We start from the raw sequence: 16,082 nt of genomic DNA, 5'->3' as shown, positions 1-16,082 counted from the left end.
CATTAACTATCACGTTTATCCCTCATCAATTTAGAACCTGTTCATATCTTCTTAAACTGTGTATAATTTGTAAATAAAGACAAAAATGAAGGCATATAGGTGCTTAATATGATATGCCTAATATGTGCATATCAAGCCAAAATGCACTGACTCCATTTAAATTTTATCATTTGTAAGTAAACAAAACAAAAACATGTTATGCAAGGAAGAAGCGCTCATAACCATACAACTCTTCTTTCACAGAGCCATGCTGGTATGAGAACTACCTTCTTCCACCACCCAGTCTGTATTTCCTTTACTCTCAGCAAGCATCTCAGCTGGTTGTGATTCTTTGACTAGCAGGGTCACTCAATTCTCATTTCTCAAGAGTGTGGGCCTTTAGTGGTCATGCCAGAATTGATTGCTTTATTTTACCATTAACTTGAATCAAAGGGCATGTCAAAGTCTCCAGGATTTCAGACATCGCTTTTTTATCCCTGATCCAACTCCTCCATGGTAATTAGGATAAATCATACCACTCAGTACAGTACCTCCCTCCTTTGCCAGCTAACACAGAGGCATGAAGAACCCAAAGCAGTCTAGGGGGCGTACTTGACTTCCAGTTCAATGGAATCAGTGTTGTGCCTTCAGGAGGGAGTATTCAACCCTTTGGAACTAAGACCTCTAGACCCAAGAGCATAGGGTGGCAGGGAATGGATCACTAGAAGTAATAGTAAGTGACGCCATTCCCATTTCTAGCCCTTGGTACAGTGAATCCCGGCTATTGAAGAAATACCACTTTGTGTAAGTTTATCACATATACAGCCTCCTGAAGAACAGCGCTGAACCCTGCAAGGTATTCCCACCAAGCCATAAGTGTCTTTGTAACTTCATTCCACCGATCTATCAAGCTAACTGCTTCAGGATGATCAAGGATGTGGTTGTTGTTGTGAGGTGTCATCCAGTTGGTTCGGACCCACTGGGAGCTTATGCACAAAATAATGAAATACTGTCCTTTTTTTTCCTGTACGATCCTCATAATTGTTCCTCCATTTGAACCCATTGTTGGAACCACTGTGTCAACCCAGCTCATTGAGGGCTTTCCTCTTTTTTCACTGCCCTCTTACTTTACCTAGCATGATGTCCTTCCCCAGGCACTGGTCTCTCCTGCTAACATGCCCCAAGTATGGCAAACAAAGTCTCTCCATCCTTCCCTCTAATGAGCATTTTGGCCATATTTCTTCCAAGACAAACTTGTTTGCATTTTTTTACATTCCATGGCACTTTTAATATCACCATGACATGATCTGAAACTCTCATTCTTCTCAATGTTTATACATCATTTATTATGGTCCACACCGTTGAACACCTTTGCATAGTCAATTAAACACGAGCAAACATTCTTCTGGTATTCTCTGCTTTGAGGTAGGATTCATCTGACATCAGCAATGCTATCCCTTGCACCACATCATCTTCTGAATCGGGCCTGAACATCTGGTACCTCCCTGTCGATGTACTGATGCAACCATTGTGGGATGACCTTCAGCAAATCTTATGTATAGCTTTGAAAAATTGTCAGATACTGAAGGGAACATGGTAATGTCAGTAACGTCCATGAGCTTGGGCCAATTGCTGCACTTCATTTGCTATGAAGTGGTCCATTTATCTCAGGTAACACTGTGTGGGATACCATACCAGTTTAGGTCATTCAGTATGTTCATAGACAGTAATTACCTAAGGCACTGTATGCAAGAAAGGCAAATCTGTATCCAGATAAGTGCCTGTGCCATTACAAACAAAACTCTGCTCTGTCTATGATGAAAGTTGTCCAATGTCATTGGGGCTCTACTCAAGTACTCCCCCAATGCAAGAATACTTTGTTCTATTAAACTGGCATTCTATGATGCTCACCTTCCTGACACAATCACAGAAGACAAAGCGGGTGCATAAGCAAATGTGGTTAAGAAAGATGATGGTGCCTGGCTATCAAAAGATACAGCATCTGGGGTCTTAAAGGTAAACAAGAGGCCATCTAGCTGAGAAGCAACAAAGCCCACATGGAGGAAGCCCACCAGTCTGTGTGATTACAAGGTGCTGAAGGGATCAGTTATCAGGCATCAAAGAACAAAAGATCATATCATTGTATGCTCACCTTCCTAATATGATCACTGAAGACAAAGCGGGTGCATAAGCAAATGTGGTGAAGAAAGATGATGGTGCCTAGCTATCGAAAGATATAGCATCTGGAATCGTAAAGGCTTGAAATTAAACAAGCAGCCATCTAGCTCAGAAGCAAAAAAGCTCACATGGAAGAAGCACACCAGCCTGTGTGATCATGAGGTGTTGAATGCAAGTGCAGGGTGGAGAACCAAAGTCCACGTGTAGGCAATTGGACATCCCATTACGGAGGGGTCATTGGAAGAAGACGAGCCTGTCAGGGTGCAATGCAGCAATGATGTAACATGTAACTTTCCTCTAGTTCGTAAATGCTTCCTCCCCCCACTATCATCCCAATTCTACCTTACAAATCTGGCTAGACCAGAGGATATATACTGGTACAGATAGGAACTGGAAACACGGGGAACCCAGGGCAGATGATCACTTCAGGTCCAGGGGTGAGAGTGGCGATACTGGAAGGGTTGAGGGAGGGTGTGGTAAAGGGGAAACCGATTATAAGGATCTACATATAACCTCCTCCCTGGGGGATGGACAAAAGAAGAGTGGGTGAAGGGAGACTTCGGACAGTGTAAGATATGACAAAATAATAATTTATAAATTACCAAGGGTTCATGAGGGAGGGGGAGTGGGGATGGAGGGGGGAAATGAGGAGCTGATGCCAGGGGCTTACATGGAGAGCAAATGTTTTGAGAATGATGAGGATAACGAATGTACAACTGTGCTTTAAACCATTGATGTAGCTATGGATTGTGATAAGAGTTCTGTGAGCCCCCAATAAAATGATTACAAAGAAAGAAAGAAAGAAAGTTGTCCAATGTAATAAACCTGTCACCAGCTTGTTGGTGGATGGCTCTGAGGTATGTTCCCATATTGAGGACCAGGTTTCAGTGTATGGCGCTCAGCACTCAGTGGTGCCAATAGTCAAGCCAAGTTTGGTAAGTGGAATTTCAGGTTGCTGAGCTCACCTGCAGCTTCTCTCCCTGCCACTGTGACCACTTTGTTCATGAGCTCATCGGGCAGTGACAGGAGTGGCTGGGAAAAGAGGAGAACTGTGTCCCACAGAACATGTCATCTCTCCCATTGATTGTTAAAATCCCCCTCTGCCGAGGTAACTGTTTGATAACTGTTCATATGCGAGATAAATATAGTCCCTTTTTGTCCCATTCAGGGAGGTCTACCTCTTCCAAACACGTCTGTGTCACCAATTTTCCAATCATGTGCCTCTCAAATCCCTGATCATCCAGCTAAGCCATTGGCCACAGCTCATGAATCAATATACAGTCACACATTTGGCCTCTTCCCTTTCCAAGCAAAACGAACCACCAGGCCCACTGCTCCAAGTTATGCCAATTGGGAGAATTTTCCTTCACTACAGTCCTTCTGGAAAGTCCCCAAGGGGGTGATAGTGTCATGACTGTTTACTTTTGAATAGTGCCCACATATCCTGCAACACTGTCTGTAAACCAAGCACAAGTTTTCCCTTCCTCAGTCAATTGACTACACGGAACTCTGAAGGCCAGAGGTGTAGACTGAAGCAAAGAGCCTCATGAGAGAAGTGGAAAACAGGTGTTTGTGTCACTTCCTCATGCAACGTACTTATGCCTTCAGATCCTGCTCAAACCTCCTCTTGCATATATCGCTGCCATTGAATGATGGCGTGCTGTTTTACACTTACAACCTTATTACTCTGTGGATCACACAAGACCCTGTTCATGATGTGCATGTGAGGCTGTGTGGTGACTTGGTGGCCCTTGGTTAGGCATTCAGGATCTACTAAGGCCCAGGCAAACATGGCAAACACTGTGTCTCAAAAGGACAGTCATTATCAGCAGTGGATGACAGTGCTTTACAGACAGTGTGCTGTCTGATTTACAAATAGAGACGTGCCGAAGATTCCAAACTGCATCTCTATCTGCCACTGACATTGCAAGCATCGGCTGGGTCATATGACCCAAGTGACAGTACCTTGGACAGCAGCTTGAACACAATGCAGAATCTTTTCTGATTCTGGGCCCTACCAGGTAAGTCACCTGGTAAACAGGCCACGTTTATTGTTGTTAGGAGCCAATGAGTTGGTTCCTATGAGCAGTAGAACGAAACACTGCATGCTCCTGCGACATTGTCACACTGTTCCTGTGCCTGAGCCCACTGTGTCAGGTCATCTCATGGAGGACCTTCCTCTTTGTTACCAAGCAGGATGTCTTTCTTTAGGGACTAGTCTCTCTGACAATAGGTCACTCTGGCCATACTTCTTCTAAGACAGATAGTTTTGTCCTTTTAACAAAATAGCACCCCTAGATAAGACCAAAGTAGCACATCCAAATAAGGGATATGTCTCCTCCAAACAGGTCCCCCACAAAGATCCACTCGCTCTTGTGTCTTTTTTACAGTTGTGGGAGGAATCAGCTACAAACACGGATCCTTCATTTTGTAGGAATATGTTGACACACCACTGGACCCCGAGAAATTTCACTGAGGTGGAAGACACCTGAGTCTGTATCATTTTTCAAGAAATCTTTTGTGTATCAGGGGCTCAAGTGGGAAAAGGATGCTCTGAAAATGATGATGGCAGCATATGTGCAAATGCACTTGACACACTGGAGGAATGTACAGATTGTGGAAAGAGATGTAAGAGCCCTCAATAAAAGTTGTTTTTTTTTTTAAGAAAGACATCTAGAATCATTGATGCTGCTTCCTTACTGGATCAAACCAGCATACGTCATCAATGCGATAGGTGAAGGTGATGTCTTGCAGAAAGGAAAGGCAATCATGGTTTCGGTGACTAAATGAAGTTATAGTGGTGGAAAGTTGACATACTTCTGAGGGACGATGATGAAGGTATATTGCTAGCCTTGCTGGCTGAAAGCAACGTCTTCTGGTGACCTTTCAACACTGACATTGAGAAAATGGCATTGACCCGATTAATAGCCACATACCAGCTACCAGGAAATGCATTCATTTGCTCAAGCAATGAAATCACATCTGGAACAGTAGGCGCAATTAGAGTAAAAATCTGGTTAAGTTTATGGCAAGCCAGACTCATTCTTAAAAATCCATTTGTTCCTTAGCACAAATCAAATAGATGGGTTCATGTGGACGTAGTAGGACTCACCACCCATGCATCCTTCCAGTCTTTGATGGCCCACTAATGCCTCCAATCCCGCCGAGATGGCAGCATCACTTTGGCTTACTATTTTTGCAGGTAGAGACAGTGCTAAGACTTTCCACTTGGCTTTTCCGACTATCAAACCCTTACTTCACATGTCAGGGACCTGATGTGGAGGTTCTGCTAGTCACTAAGTATGTCTCTTCCAATTATGCATCATGGAATTAAAGATATCATCACAGCAGGGGGTTTTGACCCATTGTGAGTTCTAAACCCACTGAATTCCCTGTGACCCTTCTTGATACTTTATAAGAAGAATACATGGACTTGAATTATGGCGAAGAATATTGAGAGTACCATGGACTACTAAAAGAACAAACGTTTCTGGCTTCAAAGAAGTACAGCCAGAATGCTCCTTAGGAGCAAGGAAGGGGAGACTTCATCTCATGTGCTTTGGACCTGTTGTCAGGAAAGATCTGTCCCTGGAGAAAGACATCATGCTTGGTGAAGCAGAGTGGCCAAAAAAAAAAAAAGGAAGCCCTTCACAAGATAGATTGACGCAGTGGCCGCAGCAATGGGCTCACACACAAACACAATTGTGAGGTTGTCACAGCACCAGGCAGTGCTTCCTTCTGCCGCGGTGAGTTAGAAATGGCTTGATGGCACCTAGCAACAACTGCATCCTATGTATGTGAACGGAAAGACTCAGAGTTGTTAGGAAATCACGTCTTCCTAATGGATCTACAGATTCAACACAATTGCAATTAGAGTGTCACAAAGTTATTTTACTGATATTGACAAATCAATCCTAAAATTTATAAGCAAAGACCTGAAATAGCAAACACCATGTAGAAAAGAAAAAAATAGAATTAATGGTCTGATAAGCAAGGAAGGCAATTCATTAGGAAAAGAACAGTCTTCAATAATGGTGCTAAAAAAAAAGCTAATGAAAAATATACAAAAAGATTAATCCAGACACAGACTTTAGCTCTTTTACATACATTAAATGAAAATGGATTATAGACTGTCTTAGGCAGGGTTGACTAGAGAAACAAATCCAGTGACACTCATCTATGTATAGAAAGAGCTTTATATCAGCAAGTAATTACATATCAGGAAGGCATCCCAGCCCAGTCCAATGCAAATCCGTGTCGGATGCGAGTCCCTGAGTCCCTCTTCAGACTCACGCAGCCACAAGCTGGTGACACAGATTGGAGAGCCAGGAAGCAGAAAGAGCACAGTCTTGTAGGTACAGAGCTGTGTGGATCCAAAGTCAGAGGACACATGGTGGGGCCCCAGCAGCTCTCAGGGTCAGCGGTGGAATGCCAGCAAGCAGGAAGGTAGGGTGGCAGAGAGAGAGGATGGTTCCCAGTTTCTGCTAGTTTTTAAAAAGCCACAGTCCCAAGGAGCCATCATCAGGTTGTGACCTGATTGGCAGGTTGGATTCCACCCCTACACTTTCATACATCTTCAAGTTGGCATCAAATCATCTAACTATCATATCGCCTTAGATATAATATGCCACACTCTAACAATCTTTGTGACTATCAACCAAAATTGTGCAATTTAAAAAAACTAATTTCTAGAATGAAAACAAAATAAAGACATTTCTAGGAAGTTAAATTGTGATATGTTGTAGTCAAAATCCCCAAATCTGTTTCTTCTTCAGCTTCTTTGAAAGAATTAAACAAGCTGATTCTAAAACTTACACAAAATGGACAGTTAAGATACTTGTAAGGTTTGACAAATTAAAAGAACAATCTAGAAATAGACCTATGTACTCAAGAAAATTTGATATATAAAAATAGCACTATTGAGCACTGAGAAAATGATAGGTATTCAACAAGTAATGCTTAAGAAAAACAAAACAGGACCTTCACCATATCCAACCTCAAGCTTTCATAAAAGTAAGGATTAACTATACACAGCAAAACTTTAGAGCTTTCCATTTAAAATGCTGGGAAGAGCCTCTTTAACTCGGCACCAGGAAAGGATTGTTTCAACGAGATAGCAACAGCAAGGTACTCATTGGATAAATTTTCAACATTAAAATTAACTTCTGTTTTTCACAAGCAACCATAAAGATAAAATAAAACATTAAGTTGCAAACTTTGAAAAGATACATGCCACCTATAGAAAAGATTGGCCTCTATAGGGTGTGGATAGCTTGACTCAAATTGGTGGTTTGAATTCATTCAGCCATAGGGCAAAAGAAAAATCTACTTCTAGTAAGATGAAAACTGTTCAAAGCCCTGTGAAGCAGGTCTCTGTAATACATGACTCAGAATTGATTTGACAGCAACTAATAAAAGCAACACCTAACACGGCGGTTCTCAATTTGTAGGTCATGACCTTTGGGGTCGAATGACCCTTTCACAGGAGTCACCGATTCATAACAGTAGCAAAATTACAATTATGAAGTAGCGATGAAAACACTTTTATGGTTGGGGGGGGTCACCACCACATGAGGACCTGTATTAAAGGGTCGCAGCATAAGGAAGGCTGAGAACCACTAACCTAACAGAATAAGTTGGTGTCTACTTGCATAGCATTCTTTAAATAAACAAGAAAAAGATAAATGACGGCTTCCTCCAAAACGCAAGCAAGACATGGGAAAACATCTTAAAGAAAGAGAAACATGATTAGTGAATTTAAAATATATAATAAAAGCAAAAACATCATTGCCATCAGATTGATTCTATGTGTGTCACAGGTTACGCACACACACAAAAAACCTCTTGTGTTAGACAGAGTTCGATAGCGAAACAAAACCAGGACACTTATGATTTTATAGATCAGTGGTTCTCAACCTTCCTAATGTCGCGACCCTTTAATACAGTTCCTCATGTTGTGGTGACCCCCAACCATAAAATTATTTTCATTGCTATTTCATAACTGCAATTTTGCTACTGTTATGAATTGGGCAACCCCTGTGAAAGGGCTGTTCAACCTCCAAAGGGGTCACGACCCACATGTTGAGAACGGCTGTTATAGATACATAGATAAATAGATAGGTAGATATAGCACAAAGGAATATAACAGCTATCATATATACTAGAGTGTAAGCTGACCCGAATATCAGCCGAGCCACCTAATTTTACCACAAAAACTACATTAAAAATATGCTGAAAATCTCAGCTTATACTCAAGTATATATGGTAATTAGCCCACACAACAGTAAGGAAGTGCAATTCAACTTACTTCCGTAAAACAGTTAATATACTGAAAGTCATTCAACTCATGAGGGCCGCTGAGTCCAAGGTCAAGGAAGCAGACAGCTGAGTTTTCTGTAGAGCAATGCAGGCAGTCCAGCCACAGGCAGCAAAGAGCAGAGCAGGTCACCAACAGTCAGCCAGATGACAGGATCTGACAGTCCCAAGCTTAAGAGATGTGTACACCAGCAGTGTGGCGAAGTAGGTCTTGAAGGAACCTCAAGCTCTAGCGACAAGATACACAAGTTGGGTGTCCCACAGTTAGGGTAGCTTACAAGTTGAGGCAAAGAGCTAGCTTAGGCAGCCTCAGGCTAGTCAGATCACCAGAGAGCAAGAGAGAGTGAGGTGGGGCTTACCGAGCCATTTATCTCTTTGCCCTCCAATCAAACTGCAACCTTATTAATCCCACATGTTCTTATTGGCCAGGTGGGCACAATGAACCTATCTGTCACAACCGCATAGCTAACATTTTACTTAGTAATTTATAAATGAGTGCTTTTCTTCTTTCTCAAAACCAAATTCACTACCATCAAGTCAACTGCAAGTGTTTGTGATCCTATAGGACAGAGTAGAACTGCCCCTTTGGGTGCCCGAGGCTTAAATCTTCATAGGACTACACACCCTCATCTTCCTCCCACAGAGCTCCTGGTGGCTTCACTCTGCTCGCTTTGTAGTCAGCAGCTGAATGCATAACTCACCCCAAGGTCCGGAAAAAGGCAAGAATGTTTGCTTTCTGAATTCTTTCATGAAGTCTGGAAGGCCTTGTCACTACAAAAAAATCAAGGAAAGGAAATAAAAGACAAAGATGGAAATATAAAAAGGATCTTCTTTGATATTGGCATGATTGTTGAAAGTCCTAAGGATTCTGAAAAATAAAAGAAAAATAACTTCTAGAGCAAATAAACTGAGGTCACAGTGTACAATTTCAACCTGCAAAAATCAATTTTATATCTTTATACTGGCAATGAAAACAGAACATATGAAAACATAAAATTTAAATACAGCACCAATTATAATGCTGAAATATTATTACAAGTGTAAATTTTATAAAAATGTATATCATTTATATGTTGAAGATATAAAATGTTGATGAAAGAAATTTAAATTGAGAGACATTTTGTTTGGATGTACAAGTCTAATGGATTCTTATCCAATACCAGCAAGATCATCCTGAAATATATATAAATTTACAAAAGAACCAGAATAACTAACAGTTTGGGCCAGTTAGTTTGGCAAAGAGATAGCAACATAGATCAGTGGAACTTAGAAAAAGGCCCACTCAAATATGAAAAGTATTTTTTTGAAAAATATTAAAGCATTTCAAGAAAACATGAATACTGTTTCCAAAAATTATTTGAGGGGTAAAAATACAATAGTTAATCTAAACTTCAAATCTTATCCAAAAATTAACTAAATATCAATCACAGATTCTAATGTAAAATATAAAGCTATGAAACTTTTAGAAGAAGATATTTGGGATTTAGGGTTTGCTGTAGAGTTCTAAGACATAATACAAAAAATCAGGATTAATAAATTGATTAAAAGATTGATAATCACGATTAAAAGATAAAGCTAACAGTCAAAATTTTAAATATTAAGTTATACACAAGTCTGTCAAGTGAATGGCAAGACATAAGACAAACTGAGAGATAATATTTGCAAACCATGTATCTGACAAATTAATAGTGCCTAGACTATATAACGAAGGCTCAAAACTTGAAGTAAACAAATGATCCAATTAGAAAAATTGGCAAAGGACAGGAAGAGATATTTTACGGAAGATGATGTGCAGATGGAAAATTAGCCTATGTGAAGATGTCTAACATCTCTACCTGTTAGAGCAATGCCAGCCCAGGCCAAATGAGCTATCGCTATAAACCTACTAGCAGAACTAAAATATGAGGTAGTGCTAATGCCAGTGCTTGAAAAGATGCGGAAAAAGAAAATCACTCAGTCACTTGGAAATAATTTGGCCCTTTCTTACTAAACTAAACACACAAGAAATCACATTCCTAAGACTTTAGCACATAGAATTAAAAACTGAAGTTGACATGAAAAATAAATATTATCTTTATTTGCAATATATACAAACCATAAACATCCAAAATGCCCTGCAATAGAGCGATGGCTCATTATACTGTTAAATATTACTCAGTCATAGAAAGGAATAGAGTATTGCCATGCCCCTCCACTGTCAGCACTGTGGTGGCTTGTGTGTTGCTGTGATGCTGGAAGCTGTGTCACTGGTGTCTCAAATGCCAGCAGGGTCACCCAAAGTGAACAGGTTTCAGCAGAGCTTCCAGACAATGAAGAAGAAATAGGCTATCTACTTGCAAGGCATCAGTCACTTGAAAACCTTATGGATCGCACTGAAACATCAAGTACTAAAAACCTCGTAACTAAAAGTAGAACGTTGCCAGAGGTAGTCGTAGGAGATGAGCCCCTCAGGTTGGAAGGCACTCAGAGTATGACTGAGGAAGAACTGCCTTCTCAAATAGAGTATACCACGATGACATGGATGGAGGTAAGCCTTCAGGTCCTTTATCTGCTGATGGGGCAGAACTCAAAATGAGGAAGAAACAGCTGCAAGCATAAATTAATAATCAGAATTTGGAATGTAAAAAGTATGAACCGGGACTTCCGGGAAGATGGCGACGGAGTGACACACACCAGAGGGACTCCGCAGAATCCAGCCCAGGAGAGTTGCTCAGAGTGAAATTCAACGCCACTGGATCGCAGGAGGTGCATCATAAAGATAAGTAGGCACAGATCCACGGGGTTTTGAGGGGCTGGGGGCTTTTGGCTTACCTCAGTGGAAGCCGGCTGGGGCTCGACCCTAGTCCAGTTGCCGGATCTGCCCAAGCCGGGACCATTTGGAGCCTGTAGCAGGGCTTGGTCTCAGCACAGCCACAGTTTTTCCCTATCTGCCTCAGGGCAGGAACAGGACTCTTGCGGCTCCACCGGCAGGGATCGGGGTTCATCTACATTGTTGCTTCTGTTTGCGTCTCTGCTTTATATTCCCACACAGCCTTGGAGGGCTGCGCAGGGGCTTTTTCAAGGCACAGCCGCAGCCGCGCCGCGTGGTCTGAGCAGGGAATAAACCCAAACCCCCACAGCTTCATAGGCAGGGATCAAGCTTCAGCTACACGGCGGCGTCTGTTAACATCTCTGCTCTCTGTCCCCCCTCTCTGCTCTCTGGGGGCGGCTCAGCAGTTTTCTTGCGACCCTTCTGGGGGCTCAGCTGCGAACTACCGCTGGGGCTTGGGGCAGGGAGTAAGCCCTTGTAGATCCACAGGCAGGGAGTGGGACTCAGCTACATAGTTTCTTTTGCTTCCCTCGGTTCCCTGTACCCCTGCACAGTCTGTCTCACTTTTTTATTTTTCTCACCCCCCTTGTTCCTGCCCTGCTCTCTCACACTCCATTGCGGACTTACGGGGCACTCCCATTGCCCTAGGGCATTTGCGCCTGGGTCACACCCAGCTAGGTGAGCTCCACCCTGCATAGATAGCCCAAGGCTAGGGTAAGGCCTGCTTGCTCTCCAGGGGATACTCCTCAGACTTCTCACCAGGGAGTTCCTGCCTGTGTACCTGGGGACATAAGGCAGCTCAGCCAACACTTATCAATATTCAAACCAATAGTGGGAACTTCAGCCCAGCCTCTGCAACACTGGTGCAGGCAGTTGATCTGCCATCTGGGGCACTCCCCTAATAGGGAAGCCACAGGAAGATAAAGTGGTAGGTTAATCCCATAGCAAAATCAGCTGTAGGCAGATCGAAGAAGAATTCCTATAAGTCTTCCAGAGAGAGACTAGAAAATGGCACCTGGTCCCTCAAAAACAACTCAACGCAAACAGCCATCACCCCCAATGACCTCAACGAAAAAACAGGAGAAACAAAAGGCAAAGGAAGAAGATGTCCTGAACATAACAACATACATAGAAGAAGCAGACATTGAGATGCCATACAAAGAAGCTCTCAGAATGGTGCTTGGAGCGATGCAGAATATGAGGGAAACACTACAGAAAAAGGATGAAATGATAGAGGATATAAAAGACACATACCAAAGGAAAATACAGGAGCTTGAGGAGCAGGTAACGAAACACAATAGCAGAATCATGTTCCTTGAGAATCGATTGGAGGAATCAGAGAACCGCATCAGTGGCGTGGAGGACAGCCAAGCAGACTTTAATAAACGTGAACAAAAATCTAATAAGAGCATCAGAGAAGCCGAAGAAAACCTAAGAGCTTTGTCTGATGCTATGAAGCGGAACAACATTAGAATTATTGGCCTACCGGAGGAAGACACAACAAAGAAGTCATCTGCAACAATAGCGAGAGAATTCTTGGAGGAAAACTTCCCCAGCCTAATGAATGAAAACCAAGCAACCATCCAGGAGGCTGAAAGAACACCAGCACGACGGGACCCCAAGAAGAAATCACCAAGGCACATAATAGTTAAACTTTCAAACTTTGAGGAAAAGGAGAAAATCATGAGAGCAGCTAGGGAAAAGCAAGCAATCACATATAAAGGTTCCCACATAAGGATATGCTCAGACCTATCAGCAGAAACTATGAAAAAAAGGAGAGAGTGGAGTAACATATTCCAAAAATTGAAAGAAAACAACGCAAATCCAAGAATACTCTACCCAGCCAAATTATCGATCAAGATCGATGGAGAAGTAAAAGTCTTCCCAGACAAGGAAAAACTCAAAAAATACGTTACAACAAACCCAGCATTACAAAAGATCCTCGCCGACTCAGTATGGGCAGAAGAACAACACTCACCAAGCACAAATAAGACACCAGCACATAGAACAACTTCACCCAGAGCACAACAAAGAGAAAACAGACCCCAAGATAGCAATGACTTAAGGATGGAAAGAAGTCAAGAATGATACACACACAAAACACACACTAATGAGAAAGGAAAGTAGGAAAACTCCTAACACAAAAAGTATAAAATGGCATCACAGAGTCCGCACATGGAGATAATAACCCTGAATATCAATGGCCTGAACTCAGGCATTAAAAGACTGAGACTCGCAGAATGGCTTAGAAAACACAACCCATCAATTTGCTGCCTACAGGAGACACATCTCAAGGCTACAGACAAAAATAGGCTGAGAATCAAAGGCTGGAGAAGGACCTACCAAGCAAACAGCAATACAAAAAAAGCAGGGGTTGCAATCCTTATCTCGGATAAAATTGACCTCAAAGTGCAAACCATAAAAAGAGATAAGGAGGGACACTATATAATGCTCAAGGGAATGATAGACAATGAACCACTAAGCATTGTAAACATATATTCCCCGAATGAGAGACCAGCTCAATACGTGAACCAAACACTCCAAAAGATTAAGAAAGAAATCACAGACTCGACAATTATAGTGGGTGACTTCAACACACCACTCACTGAGAAAGATAGATCACAGGGAAAGAAACTCAACAAGGAGACTAGAGAGCTAAACTCCACAATTAGACAATTTGACCTAATAGATATTTACAGAGCTTTTCATCCAAATACAAAAAATTTCACATTCTTTTCAAGTCCTCATGGCACATATTCGAAGATAGACCACATGCTGGGGCATAAGGCAAATCTACATAAATTTAAGCACATTGAAATAATACAGACCTCTCTCTCTGACCACTGTGCCATAAGACTGGAAATCAACAAAAGGAAGACAAAGAAAATAAGAGCAAATAATTGGAGGATGAATAACTCTCTACTGCAAAAGGAGTGCATACTGGTGCAGATCCGAGACGAAATCAGGAAATTTCTCGAAACCAACGAAAATGAGCACACGACGTACCAAAACTTATGGGACACAGCAAAGGCAGTCATCAGAGGAAGGTTCATAGCAATACAAGCACACCTGAGAAAGGAAGAGAGACTCATGACGGATACGCTTACACAAAATTTACAAAAACTAGAGCTGAGTCAGCAGGACAACCCTACTAATAGCAAAAGAAAAGAAATTATAAAAATCAGGGCTGAGATTCAGGAGAGGGAAAATAAAAAAACTTTGGAAAAAATTAATATCGCTAAAAGTTGGTTCTTTGAAAAGATAAACAGGATCGATAGACCATTGGCAAACCTAACCAAAGAAAGGAGGGAACAAATCTCAATAGCAAGAATAAGGGATGAAAGAGGGGTCATTACAACAGACCCTAATGAAATCAAAAGGATAGTTACACAATACTATGAAGGATTGTACTCCAATGAATTCAACAATTTGGAAGACATGGACAAATTCCTGGAAAAACAATCCCTCCCTAGACTATCCTCGGTGGACATCAAAAATCTCAACAGACCCATCGCAATAGAAGAAATAGAAAAGGTTATCAAGGGATTACCAACAAAAAAATCCCCTGGACCAGATGGATACACTGGAGAATTCTACCAAGCATTCAGGGAAGAACTAATACCAATCCTACACAAACTTTTCCAGAACATAGAAAAAGATGGCAAACTCCCAAACTCCTTCTATGAAGCTAGTATAACTCTGATACCCAAACCGGGCAAGGATCCCACAAGAATCGAGAACTACAGACCGATATCCCTAATGAACATTGATGCAAAAATCCTTAACAAAATACTAGCCAACAGAATACAAAAGTATATAAAACAAATAATTCACCATGACCAAGTGGGATTCATACCAGGGATGCAGGGATGGTTCAACATACGAAAGACCATTAGTATTATTCGTCACATTGACATGAAAAAGTATAAGAATCACATGATAATATCAATAGACGCAGAAAAAGCATTCGACAACATCCAACACCAATTCCTGTTTAAGACACTAGCGAAGATAGGAATGGAAGGAAAGTTCCTCAAGACAATACAAGCTATATATGAAAAACCAACAGCCAAAGTGGTAGTCAATGGAGAAAAGACTAACACAATCCCACTGAAAAAGGGAACCAGACAAGGATGCCCCTTGTCTCCACTCCTATTTAATATCGTGCTGAAGGTTTTAGCTAACAGCATAAGGCAAAGAAGTGACATCAAAGGGATTCGTCTGGGGAAGGAAGAGGTGAAACTATCGTTATTTGCAGATGATATGATTTTATATATGGAAAATCCCAAAAGTTCCACAAGGGGAGTACTGGAAGCAATAGAGGAGTTTGGCAGAGTGGCAGGATACAAGATCAACAAACAGAAGTCCATCGGACTGTTATACACATCAGATAAGACCACAGAAGAAGAGATCAAAAAGGTGGTACCCTTCACAATAGCCAAACACAAACTGAAATATCTAGGGATACACTTGACTGAAAAAACAAAAGATCTATATAGGGAAAACTATAGAACACTATTACAAGAAACCAAGAGCGACCTCAACAAATGGAAGAATATTCCGTGCTCTTGGATTGGGAGACTTAATATAGTTAAGATGTCAGTTCTGCCAAAGGCACTATATAAGTTTAATGCTATCCCGATACAATTACCATCATCTTTCTTCAAAGAAATGGAAAAACTGATTACCAACTTCATATGGAGAGGGAAGAAGCCCAGAATTAGCAGAGAACTCCTCAAGAAGAAGGACACCGTGGGAGGGCTTGCTTTACCTGACTTTGGCACATACTATACAGTCACAG

The sequence above is a fragment of the Tenrec ecaudatus genome, chromosome 9, assembly GCF_050624435.1.
Source record: "Tenrec ecaudatus isolate mTenEca1 chromosome 9, mTenEca1.hap1, whole genome shotgun sequence".
Taxonomy (NCBI): domain Eukaryota; kingdom Metazoa; phylum Chordata; class Mammalia; order Afrosoricida; family Tenrecidae; genus Tenrec; species Tenrec ecaudatus.
This window is presented reverse-complemented; position numbering follows the sequence as displayed.